Source organism: Balaenoptera acutorostrata, chromosome 3, assembly GCF_949987535.1.
Source record: "Balaenoptera acutorostrata chromosome 3, mBalAcu1.1, whole genome shotgun sequence".
Lineage (NCBI taxonomy): Eukaryota > Metazoa > Chordata > Mammalia > Artiodactyla > Balaenopteridae > Balaenoptera > Balaenoptera acutorostrata.
Genome location: NC_080066.1, coordinates 47,382,936 through 47,395,436, shown reverse-complemented (window position 1 = coordinate 47,395,436; position 12,501 = coordinate 47,382,936). Strand labels below are relative to the sequence as shown.

Below are 12,501 nucleotides of genomic sequence, written 5' to 3'. Positions count from 1 at the left end.
ATGTCTAGTTGTCTCAGAGTTTTAAAAATAACATTCATAATTATCAGTTTTGACTATTTTCAATTTTCAGTCCCTACTGTATTTCTTACAAAGAAGCTTTCAGTTCTGTGCCTGAAACCAGGTGATGGAATCTGTTTACCATTTAAGCACCTACTATTAAACAGCAATTACTTATGCTCATTCCAGTCTTGAAAGGGAAATGGGACAGAGGGTATAAGACAAGATCAAATTCATAAAAAAGAGGGAGGTAATACTAAAATCAACTTGGTTATGGACTTTTCAGGTAAGATAATGAATTTGTCCCATAACCAACGAGACGTCATTTTTATAATTCTAACAACTCCATGAATTTCAAACCCCACCTAGCCCTATAGGCATCTCAATATCCCAGTAAGCTAGGACCTGGATGGTTGTCACTAAAACGTTCTCCTTTTAAGCTAGATATATTTTTCTGCCTCGAAGAGAAAAATTAAAAAAACAAAAACAAACAAACAAAAAAAAACACGTTTAAAGAAAATCCAAAGAGAAAAAGAGAGAAAGAAGTCTAATAAATGTGTGACTGCAGTTTCAAGGGAACAAAAAATTGACAGAAAAAAGGACTGTTGATTCCTGACACAACATAAAACAGGTCCTCCTTCCCAGTTGTGAAGAGGATGCTGTGACTGACTGTATGCTGCTCAGGAGGTCTCTGTCTGAATCCATTATTGACAGCAGAGTGAGAGCAGATACCGTTATGCCCTGCCCAGCCCACCAAGCCCTCTCCATTATGGGATATGCCAATGGAATTCTACCCAAGCATCTACACCCAGTATTCTTCCCAGGGCTTTCTCTTGGGAAGAGTTCTGGGGATTGAAGTAGTTTAATGTCAATGAGGAATGGAAATTAGTGTATAAATACTCCAGTTTCCTCACCCATCTCCCAAATTTCCCTGGCAAGGTGGAGTTCCAGTTGTTGGCAGCAGTTACTTACTCATGAATGTACCTCATTGGCTTCTTTCTCCTTATTCTCCATCCCACTTCCCCTCTACTCTACTGGTGCTTCTTGGAAAGCCACTTGCTCCTTGTCTCAGAGAGAACTGAGCCCGAGATAGTGAAGATAGTCAAAGAAAATGACCAAGTTGCCCTCTCCACTTTCATAATAATACTCCTGATTCCTTACTTAGTGAGCTCTTGGCCTGAATAAACATGACCCCACACAGCCCCAAGATCATTGTAACAGACTGAGTTGACTTCTTCTGCCATCAGCTCTCCTAGCCAGCTTTTGATGTCATAGATGTAACACTTCAAACAGCTCTATGATGATGGCAGAATCATACAATCACATTTTTCCTCTTACCCTCCTCCTGTATCATTTTGTTTTGTTTTGTCTCCCGTGGAGGTTAATTAGGGGCTAGGAAGTATAGAGAAAGCTTCATGAGCACAAAAATATAGTCAATATATAACTGACTACATTGACTAATCAATACATAACTTTTGTGTCAATAGAAATGGTGCTATAGACTGAACGTTTTATGTCTCCCCCACCAAATTCATATGTTGAAATCTAACTCCCAAGGTGATGGTATTAGGAGGTGGGGCCTTTGGGAGGTGATTAGGTCATGAAGGTGGAGCCTGCCTGAGTAGGATTATTGCCCTTAAAAAGAAGCCCCCAGAGAGATTCCCCAACCCTTTCTGATATCAGAGGACACAGTAAAAGACACTGTCCATGAACCAGGAAGTGGGCTCTCACCAGACACCAAACCTGCCAGTGTCTTGTTCTTGGTCTTCTTAGCCTCCAGATCTCTAAAAAAATAGATGTTTGTTGTTATTAAACCATCCAATTTATGATATTTTTTATAGCAGCTCGATGGACTAAAACAAATGACAAACCTTATGAGATATATTAGAAGTATAATGCATGATCTCTGTCTTCAGTGAGCCAGAAATCTAAGAGGCAAAGAAAAAAAAAAACTAAATGGATGGCATACAAGGAGTGTGCTGTGAGGAACAGACTGTCTCAGTGGCCCTTAGCTATGTTCCCACAGGCCACTCTTGTTCCCCAAGACAGTCAATGATGCTAACTGTTAAAATCATATATAATCTTATTTTTAATAATTTATGGAAAGTATTATGCTATTGGATAGGATTTTCTTATTTTTAGGTTTTGTTCTCATTTATTTTTTTCTAGTACCTTTGGTACCTAGTACTACTTGACCATTCTAGACTTAAGTATAGCAAGGATTCTTAACATTTTTTCCTTCATCCAACAATTATTAATACAGTGCTTGCTACACGTGAAGCACTGTTTAAGACACTGGGCCATAAAGGTGAAGAAAATAAATAAGATCCCTACTCTTACAAAGTATTTATGCTACTGGTGTGGTGCAAGACATTAAATATGCAAACTAGTAAATGAGCAAGATGATGTTAAATAGTCACTTCTATGGAAAAAATGAATTAGGGTAATATTACATAGACTGACAAGTGGTGTTGGTCATTTAAGTTGAGTCATCAGAGAATGCCTTAATGAAGTGACAGTGTTTGAACTAAGAATTGAATGATTAGAAGAAGCCAACCATGTGAAGCTCTGGGGATAGGCATTTTCAAGGCAGAAGGTAGAGCAAGTGGAAAAGAACTAGAGCATCACTGAGCTTGAGGTGTTTTATGACCATGAGGAAGAACTCCATATCTAAAGCTTGATGAGCAATGGAGGAATATCCAGAAGTGAGATCAAGGAGAAAACCAGTGTTCCTCAAAAGTGTGGTCCCCAGCTTGGTGCTGATCCAAGCAGTGTTTGTTCCTGGTCCATTATAAACATTACTGCAGGAATTATGAGTAAGGGGACCTCCCTGGTGGTGCAGTGGTTAAGACTCCATGCTCCCAATGAAGGGGCCTGGGTTTGATCCCTGGTCAGGGAACTAGATCCCACATGCATGCCACAAATAAGAGTTTGCATGCCACAACTAAGGAGCCAGCGAGCCGCAACTAAGGAGCCAGCCTGCCACAACTAAGACCAAGCATAACCAAATAAATAAATTTAAAAAAAAAAACAGAAATTATGAGTAAGCACTTAGAAACTTTACATTTGACAGAAAATATTACATTCACTGAATCTAAATTCACGGTTTCCAAATTATGTCCTGGGGGGCAGGGAGGGTCAGGGAGGGGAGTCAGCCACAGGACACCATGGGATATTTCAAAATTTCAAGGAAATCACAAAAATACTCAACGTCTAGTGGGACACTGTGCAAGGTCAGGGTCAATGTTCCCAACTAATTATAGCTATGTTTCTTTTGATGGTGTCATATCTTTGCGAAGCTGGGTTTTCAACAGCTGTGATATGAAGCAAGCACTGTGCAGAGTCAGTGTGGAACACTCAGTGAGACTGATGGTGATGTCAACCTGATCTCAAGGTTTGTGGAGCTGGGCAAGTGTCCAACAGGCACACACATCCCACTGGTAAGTGATGAGGATTATTTCAGAATCAAACACAAATATGCTTTTTTCTGTCAAAATTATGTGTATTACTATTTTTCAACCTGACCCTACCCCTTACCGTTAATCTGATCAGAGAACTGTTCATAGTTATATCAACTTTCTCATGGTCAAAGCTCACTATTATCCTAATAGGAACCAATATTGTAATTACAGCCCTATACTCCTTGTATATACTAATCACAACACAATGCAGCAAATATACACACCATATCAATAACATTACGCCCTCCTTCACGTGAGAACACGCCCTTATAGCCCTCCATATCCTTCCACTTCTACTTACTATACTGTAAACATAGTTTAAAAAAAACACTAGATTGTGGATCTAGCAGCAGAAGACTAAGACTTCTTATTTACTGAGAAAGTATTGCAAGAACTGCTAATTCATGCCCCCATACCTAATAGTGTGGCTTTTTCAAACTTTTAAAGGATGGTAGCTATCTATTCGTCTGAGGAACCAAAAAATTGGTGCAACTCCAAATAAAAGTAATAAACCTATTCTCTTCTTTTGCCCTAATCACATTACTAGTATTAATTATCCCAATCATGATAACTAGTACAAACTCTTACAAAAATGATAAATACCCATCATATGTAAAAAATACCGTCTCCTGTGCTTTCATTACCAGTCTAATCACAACAATAATATTCCTTCACACAGACCAAGAAATATTCATTTCAAACTGACACTGAATTACTGTCCAAACCCTTAAATTGACACTTAGCTTCAAAATAGATTATTTCTCAATTATATTTGTACCGGTGACCTTGTTCATCACATGATCCATTATAGAATTCTCAATATGATATATACATTCAGATCCTTGTATCAACCGATTCTTCAAGTATTTACTCCTCTTCCTCATCACCATACTAATCCTTGTTACAGCCAACAACCTCTTCCAACTTTTTATTGGATGAGAAGGGGTAGGAATCATATCTTTCCTGCTCATCGGATGATGACATGGACGAGCAGATGTAAACACAGCTGCTCTTCAAGCAATCTTATATAACCGCATCGGAGATGTCGGAGTCATTATATCAATGGCATGGTTCTTATCTAACACAAATGCATGAGATCTGCAACAAATTTTCATACTCGACCAAAACCCTTTAAACATCCCTCTCACAGGACTCGTACTAGCCGCAGCTGGAAAATCAGCTCAATTTGGACTTCACCCTTGGCTCCCCTCAGCAATAGAAGGTCCTACCCCAGTCTCGGCCCTACTCCACTCAAGCACAATAGTTGTAGCGGGAATTTTCCTACTTATCTGATTTTACCCTTTAACAGAAAACAACAAACTCATTCAAACAATAACGCTTTGCCTAGGAGCCCTTACCGCCCTGTTCACAGCCATATGCGCTCTTACCCAAAACGACGTTAAAAAAATTATCGCCTTCTCTACCTCAAGACAATTAGGTCTAATGATAGTAACAATCGGTGTCAACCAACCTCATCTAGCATTTTCACATATTTGCACACACGCTTTCTTTAAAGCCATATTATTCATATGCTCTGGATCCATTATTCACAACCTAAACAACGAACAGGACATTCGAAAAATAGGAGGCTTATTCAAGACCTTACCCTCCACTGCAACAGCCCTTATCATTGGATGCCTAGCGCTAACAGGAATATCTTTTCTCACCGGGTTTTACTCTAAAGACCTAATTATCGAGACCGCCACCACGTCTTATACCAACGCCTGAGCCCTATCAATAACTCTAACCGCTACCTCCCTCCAAACTCCTTCTGAGTTGTCAGGACATCTATTCAAGTTCGGATTCAATTGGTCGATAATGCAACCTGGGCACCGGGATTTTCATAGCTCCTCCGTGATTGCAATGTGCAGGGGAAGAGGAACACTCCTCAAGTGTGTCTAGGCTAGAGACAGGAAACACTACAGACCAAGATGCTATTTTGGAATCCCAGCTCAGAAAGAGTCCTGCTCTGACAGCAATCTGCTTCTGTAGCAGATGAGGGACTCAAGCAGTGAGAGCCTGGGAGCAGGACCATGATGGGAAATTCTGCCGCCACATGCCACAGGAATACACCCTAGAATCCACTATAGAGCTATTCCATGTATGTGTCTGTGTGCTGCAGCCTTGTCACCCACTGTGAACTCATCAGAAATGCACAATCTCAGGCCCCACCCCAGACCCATTAAATCAGAACCTACATTTTAACAAGATTTTGAGGTGATTCATATGCATGTTGAAGTGGGAAAAGAATGGGTTTATAAGCAACGAGCTGATTTTATGAGGCAAACCCTTATGTACCAATCAAGGTAGAGCCTCTGAAGGAGACAGCCTGCCCTTTTCAACTTAGTACCTGCATCCTCCCACTCTCTCCCCCTTCTCAATGATCAGAGGAAGAGTGGTCTCTCCAACTGCCCTTGGGATTCTATCACCCTCTCTTGTCTTGGGAATCTGCAGCTTTGCCCACACTTCTGGCCCTTTCCATGATGTTTAAACAAACTTAAGACTCACCCTATATCTTTAAAATATTCACCCTTGACCTCAGCCCTCCTGCAGGTTCCCTCTATCCCTCAAATCTCTTTCTCAAATCTCTTAGAAAAAGTTGGCCACACCTGCTAATGACATGTTCTTACTGACCACACGTGCTAATGACATTTTTTTTTAAGGAATTCCTTTATTTTTATTATTTATTTATTTATTTATTTATTTATTTATTTATTTATTTATGTATGTCTGTGTTGGGTCTTCGTTTCTGTGCAAGGGCTTTCTCTAGTTGCGGCAAGCGAGGGCCACTCTTCATCGCGGTGTGCGGGGCTCTCACTATCGCAGCCTCTCTTGCTGCGGAGCACAGGCTCCAGACGCGCAGGCTCAGTAGCTGTGGCTGACGGACCTGGTTGCTCCGTGGCATGTGGGATCTTCCCAGACCAGGGCTCGAACCCGTGTCCCCTGCATTGGCAGGCAGATTCTCAACCACTGCGCCACCAGGGAAGCCCTAATGACATGTTCTTATCCTCACTCTCTGGCTTCTACCCTCATCACCTCAACTTCTTCTCTCCTCATAGTTGTTGATGACCTCCTAGTTAGAGAACACCTTCTCCTACTTGATTTCTTGCAAATTCCTTCATTCTTGACTAACCGTCCCCACCTTACCTTTAAGAAACACTTTCAAGTTCTGACTTTGATGACCTCTTCCTATCTCTCTGCTCTAATACCTTATTTTCTCTGCAAAATCTTCTTCCTAGGCCCATCCCTGAAAGAAAGGTCTTCTCCATGGTTCTCCACCAGGGAGGCCTTCTTCTTATCTCATTTGTCTGCATTATCCATTGGGACCTCATCTCTGTATGAATGGACATATATGGCTCCAGGCCAGCTCTTACTCTTTCCCACCAGAGAGCTCTATTTAGTTGTTGTCCTGGCAACCTTCAATCCATGGATACAAAATGAAACTCATTTTCTTTTCCCATCCCAACCACCCCAACCCTAGCCCACCTCTGATGTCTCTTGTATAAGTGAAAGTCATCACTATGCACCTGTTGCACTGGAGCCAGTCTTGAGCCTTCTCTTCCTTATTTTCCATATCCAGTCAATCACCAAATCCTGTGCTTCCATTTCTTAAAATGTTTCAGACATACCTTCCTCTCTGAATCATCACCGTCCAGAAATTATCATCTCTTGATTGATTTGCTTTAACAACCACCTTACTGGTATCCCTGCCTTTACTTGTTCCTTCCAGATCATGCTTCTGGTTAATCCTTATCAGTTCAGAGTGGTGCTTCTGAAGTGCAAATAGTATCATCCACTCCTTGGATCTCCAATGCCTAGAAGATAGAGTCCAGACTCCTTAATATGATTTCCACAGTCAGTTGTGACCTGACCTTTCAAGCCTCATCGTAAGCCTTCCCCCATTACAACATGATAGGAGACATTTTGAATTTTCTCTCATTCTCTTTTTCTTTCTTTCTCCTCATCCTCCATGGTTTCCACCCATGTTCATATATTTTTCATCTCTACCAGTAATATTCTTCCCTTTTTTGTCTCTGGCTAATTTCTATTCTCCTGTAGTGTCTTAAACTTCATTTCTCTTTGAAAGTCTTCCCTGACCCCTTAACACGGACTTCGGGGTTTCTTTAACATTGCAATTTCCATAGTAAAGTTTCATAACACCTATTTTGTTGTGTGTTTAATTGTCTCTATGTGGGCAAAGACTGTGTCCATCTTTCTCACTATTTCATCTGATCACTAAGCACAGTTTCTTGTACACACTAATGACATAATACTTAATGTCAAAGCTGACATTTATTTTGTACTTATGTGGCTGACACTCTTCTAAATATATTATGTAAATTAACTCATTTAATCTCACAACTAGCCCTTGATGAGTCACCAGTATTATCCCCATTTAGGGAAGGGTAAACTGAGGCACAGAGAGGCTAAGTGACATGTACAAACAGCTAATAAGTGACAGACCCAGGATTCAAATGTAGACAGTCTGGCTCCAGAGACCATGCTCTTAACATAGATTCTTGATGAAACAAATGAGGATAAGTGAAGTGGTGGGGGTTTGGATTAAACTTAAAGGGGTCAAATTTATTGCCCCATGTCATACAGCTGGGACGTGCTGGAGCTAGGAAGGCACTCTGAGTCTTCCAACTCCAAATTTTATGCCTTCACTGACTATTCCACACTGCCCCTTATATTTTTAATTGTTTTAAAAGCAAATGCATTTTTGCTCTCTGTGGACACAGTTTTAATAAGCCTATTTAAATATTCATAATTCAAATGCAGAATCCCCTGCTATAGCCTTCTCTGACTCACAGACTTCAGTAAGTGGCCTCTGCCCTTTTCGGTACAGACCCCGATGAACTGACTGGCCCCATGTTTATCCCACTTCCTGTCTGATCAGACGCTCTGAACAGACTGCTGAGCCAAGGGGTTACAAGAGTCTATCATTGCTTCCAAATTATTAATTGGATGGTAATATTTTTGCTCAATAGGCAGCTGGTTCATAACCTCACTGGAAAAGTGTAAAATGGTGATAAAAAGTGGCTCAATTCTAGGAGAAATGAAAATGTTTCAGAATATCTCACAAGTTACCTGAGCTGGTGATTTTTTCCCCTTCATTCTCTCAAATGCACATTCACCAGACATCGTTCAACCCTGGGATAAGATGTTTGAATCCAAATCTGTGACTCTCAGGCTTTTCTCAGATTTCTCCTGTATCCCCAGCAAAAACAAATGTGGAGTTCAGGTCCTACATTTTTATCCAAACCTCCCTTAATTATCTGTGGTTTGGAGGCAAACCTTATTAAGTTTTATATTCTCAGTGTCTAAATTAATGTCACTTACATATTTTTTCCTGAATAAACTTTGGAAGGATAGAAGGAAAGAAGGGGAAAAAAGGAAGGATAAAAAGAAGGAAGGAAGGGAGGGGGAGAGGGAGGAAAGAAGGAAGGAAGGAGTTATCCTAAGCCCTCATTGTTCTCTCCATTCTTTGAAGCAGATCAATAAATATTTGTTTTGTAGCACAAAATTCCCACCATTATGTCCACATTTGTTTGTATGATAGACCAGCAGAAGACATAGTTCTCTTTGTGAAACACCATGAAATTCAAAATACTTAAAGTCATGTGATCTTTAAATATATACATTGTATTATCCTCCCACATCATTGACCCCTCCTCCTTACTCTCTTTGTCTGGTCCTTTCCTCTCTTTACATCTCCCTCCAGTGGTATGTGTCCTTATTACCTTCTCTTTCTCTTTTCCTGCCCAGTTCCGTGGTTCAAACACCCTCTACATATGAATGATTTTCAAATTTTCATCTTCAGCCCTGACCTATCCAAGAAGTATGCAACTCATTTATCCATCGTAGTAGCAGTATCCAATACGTATCCAATACCGCAAAGTATTCGTCTCCTAGTCTTTGCCATCTCAGTAAGTGACTTAATCCCAGGAGGAGGTTGCTGAGTAAAATACAGGACAACATGTATTCTGCAAGCCCACAGATGGTAGTTTGGCAGGAGTGTTGCCTGCAAGGAAGGCAAATTCATACCCAGAGTCAGTATCTATTTCCAGTAAGAAAAAAGTACTGTCCCATTCACGATGGAAGCACTTTGATAAAACAAACCTGCCACCCAACCACTTCGGGCAATTCATGCATCTGAATCAACAGGTAAGTAAGGAGGTTGCTATACTGGCTTGAGTGATTGCTCCTGATTAACAAGTGTAAACTGCGCTGCTACTACGCAGTGGATGTAAGAAGGGTGTGCCTGGAATACAGGTGATCTCTTAGGGTTATCTCTTAGTAATGCTACATTCTCTGATTAAAGTCAATGGAAAGCTACAACAACCAAATCAGCAGAAGTGCTAGTAGCCTGAACTTTTCAGGAAGGAATGTTCAAGTTAGCCCACCAGGCAAAGAACCATGACCAGATGAGGCTCTCGCTGATGGCAAAGGGAATATAGAATGGACAATGAAGGATGACAGTTATCAACACAGCTATGACTATGTGACCAGTTGTAGAAGTGAAGACCTTAATAGCTATTATTTTCCTTATTTTTTACGAATATGTTTGCATATATGTTTGCATACTTATTAATTAAATATATTTTCTTTCTCCCCTCTCTTATCTTTTTAACATCTAACATAAGATGTATGAATTATTGTTCATTTTTATACTACAATACTTAAGTTACAGTATATCAGAGGAGAAAAGTGAACATTCCCCAAGTACTTTACATTCTCTTCTGGGGAAAGTGTTAGCTTTTTTGTTTGCTGGTTTGAAAGCAGGATAGTTCTATCATGTTAGGTGAATATATAACTTGTTGTTATCTTTTTTGGAGATTAAACATCATTTAAAGAGATATGTATGGGTGCCAGGTTGACAAGGGGTGCACTGTGATGTCTTTTCAATGTGCCCATTTGACTAGGCAACAGCCCTCAGTTACTCAATCAAACAGGAATCTTGTGTTGCTATGAAGGTATTTTGTAGATGTGATTAAAGTCCCTAAAATCAGTTGACTTGAAGTAAGAGAAATTATCCTATATTATCTGTCTTCTAGATGTCACAGATAATCTTGGTGGCATGCTTCAATTATTTGAAAGGCCTTAGAAAGCAGAGTTGAGGATTCTCTGAGAGAAGAAGAAATTCTGCTTCTTTTTCTAGAATTCTAGAATTCTAGAATTTAACTGGGAGTTCAGCTCTCAAGAGTGCCAGCCTGCCCTGCCTGATAACCTGTCCTATGGATTTCAAACTTTCCTAGCCAGCCCCCATAATTGTGTAAGCCCATTCCCTGCAATAAATTACTTAATATAAATTTCCTACTTATTCTGATACTCTGGTTCAACCCTAAATGATACACTAAATCTGGCAACCTTACCCTAGTGTCAATTTGAAACCTCTCTTTCCATGCCTTACTTCCCCATTCAATCCGTCTGCAAGTTCCATTGGTTCTATCTCCTAAACATACACTGAATTGTATTATTTCTCAATATCTCTACTAATAATAATCTGGTCCAAACCAAGCCAGGCTTCTGTTTTAAATTCTTAAATTTCTTCTCACTGAACTTGTAGTAAAATCCTAACTCTTTACCATTGTCTAGAACAGTAGTTCTAGACCAAATTTTTAGTCTCAGGATCAAAACTTACAGTCTTAAAAATTATTGAGAACTCCAAACAGCTTTTGTTTATTTGGGTTATATCTATCAATATTGACAGCATTGGAAATTAAAATTCAGAATTTTTACAAGTAGTTACTAATTCATTTAAATTGACAATAAATCTACTCTATGTTAAAATAAATGGCATATTTGGTGAAAATAACTATATTTTCAAATAATTAGTAAGACAGGTAGCATTGTTTTACATTTTTTTTTGGCTAAGGGCTTCAATGTCTGGCTTATTAGAAGAGAGCTTCAGTCCCTTACCTGCATCTTTATTCAGTCTATTACAATATATTATTTTGGTTTGAGAATATAAAGAATGTCTGGTCATATCAGATGTATAGTTAGAAACGGGAAGAGTATTTAAGAACCTGCTTGATAAATGTAGGTATTCTTTTACCATATTACCCCAAAACTTGAGACGTAATAGTTTTTAAAGGTGAGTTGCAATGTGGAATCTGACACTATGTGAATGAACATTAAAATCCACTAATTCATCTTTTAGTTTGAATGAATCTGTTATCAATGTGTGATTTTGTAACATCTTGCTTTGGTCATTTGGAAAATAACGGTTCACTAAGTTAGACAAACATTCCAAATCTTGATACATTTCGTATATGAGAATGAGCAGTCACGTGCATTGATACCACCAAAAATCTCAGCAGAGAACTGTTAAACTCAACGGACGATGCAAGTTCTCTAAAAATTCTCATTTTCTCTTGAAAGTCTACATTTTATCATTTGACAAATACTGTCATTTATCTTTAAATGACAGGCTCACTTTGTTTACTTTCAAGAAAATGTCTACCAAATACCCAAGTCTGAATAATTATACTTTGTCAGTTGTTCTTTCAAGTAAAAACAGTGTTCCATGAAAAAGTGGCTAGTTCAGCTACTAACTCAAATAATCACAGAAGTGCTTTTCTGAAGATAACCAACATACTTTGATATGGAACAGAAGTCCTTCATGTGAACTTCTGATTTTGCCTCAACAAAAACATCAGAGTTAATAAAATTAATAATCTATATTGCTTTCTCAATGACATTCTTTTTTTTTTTTGCTATTTTTTTTAACATCTTTATTGGAGTATAATTGTTTTACAATGCTGTGTTAGTTTCTGCTGTATAACAAAGTGAATCAGCTATACATAAAAATATATCCCCATATCTCCTCCCTCTTGTGTCTCCTTCCCACACTCCCTATCCCACCCTTCTAGGTGGATACAAAGCACCGAAATGATCTCCCTGTGCTATGTGGCTGCTTCCCACTGGCTATCTATTTTATATTTGGTAGTGCATATATGTCCATGCCACTCTCTCACTTCGCCCCAGCTTAACCTTACCTTTTCCCCTGTCCTCAAGTCCATTCTCGACGTCTGGATCT

General features: G+C 39.3%; 1 pseudogene; it reads left to right on the top strand.

The window, feature by feature from the left end:
* Window positions 1-2,677: 2,677 nt before the first annotated feature.
* Window positions 2,678-5,360, top strand: LOC130707552 (NADH-ubiquinone oxidoreductase chain 5-like; annotated as a pseudogene).
* Window positions 5,361-12,501: the final 7,141 nt, after the last annotated feature.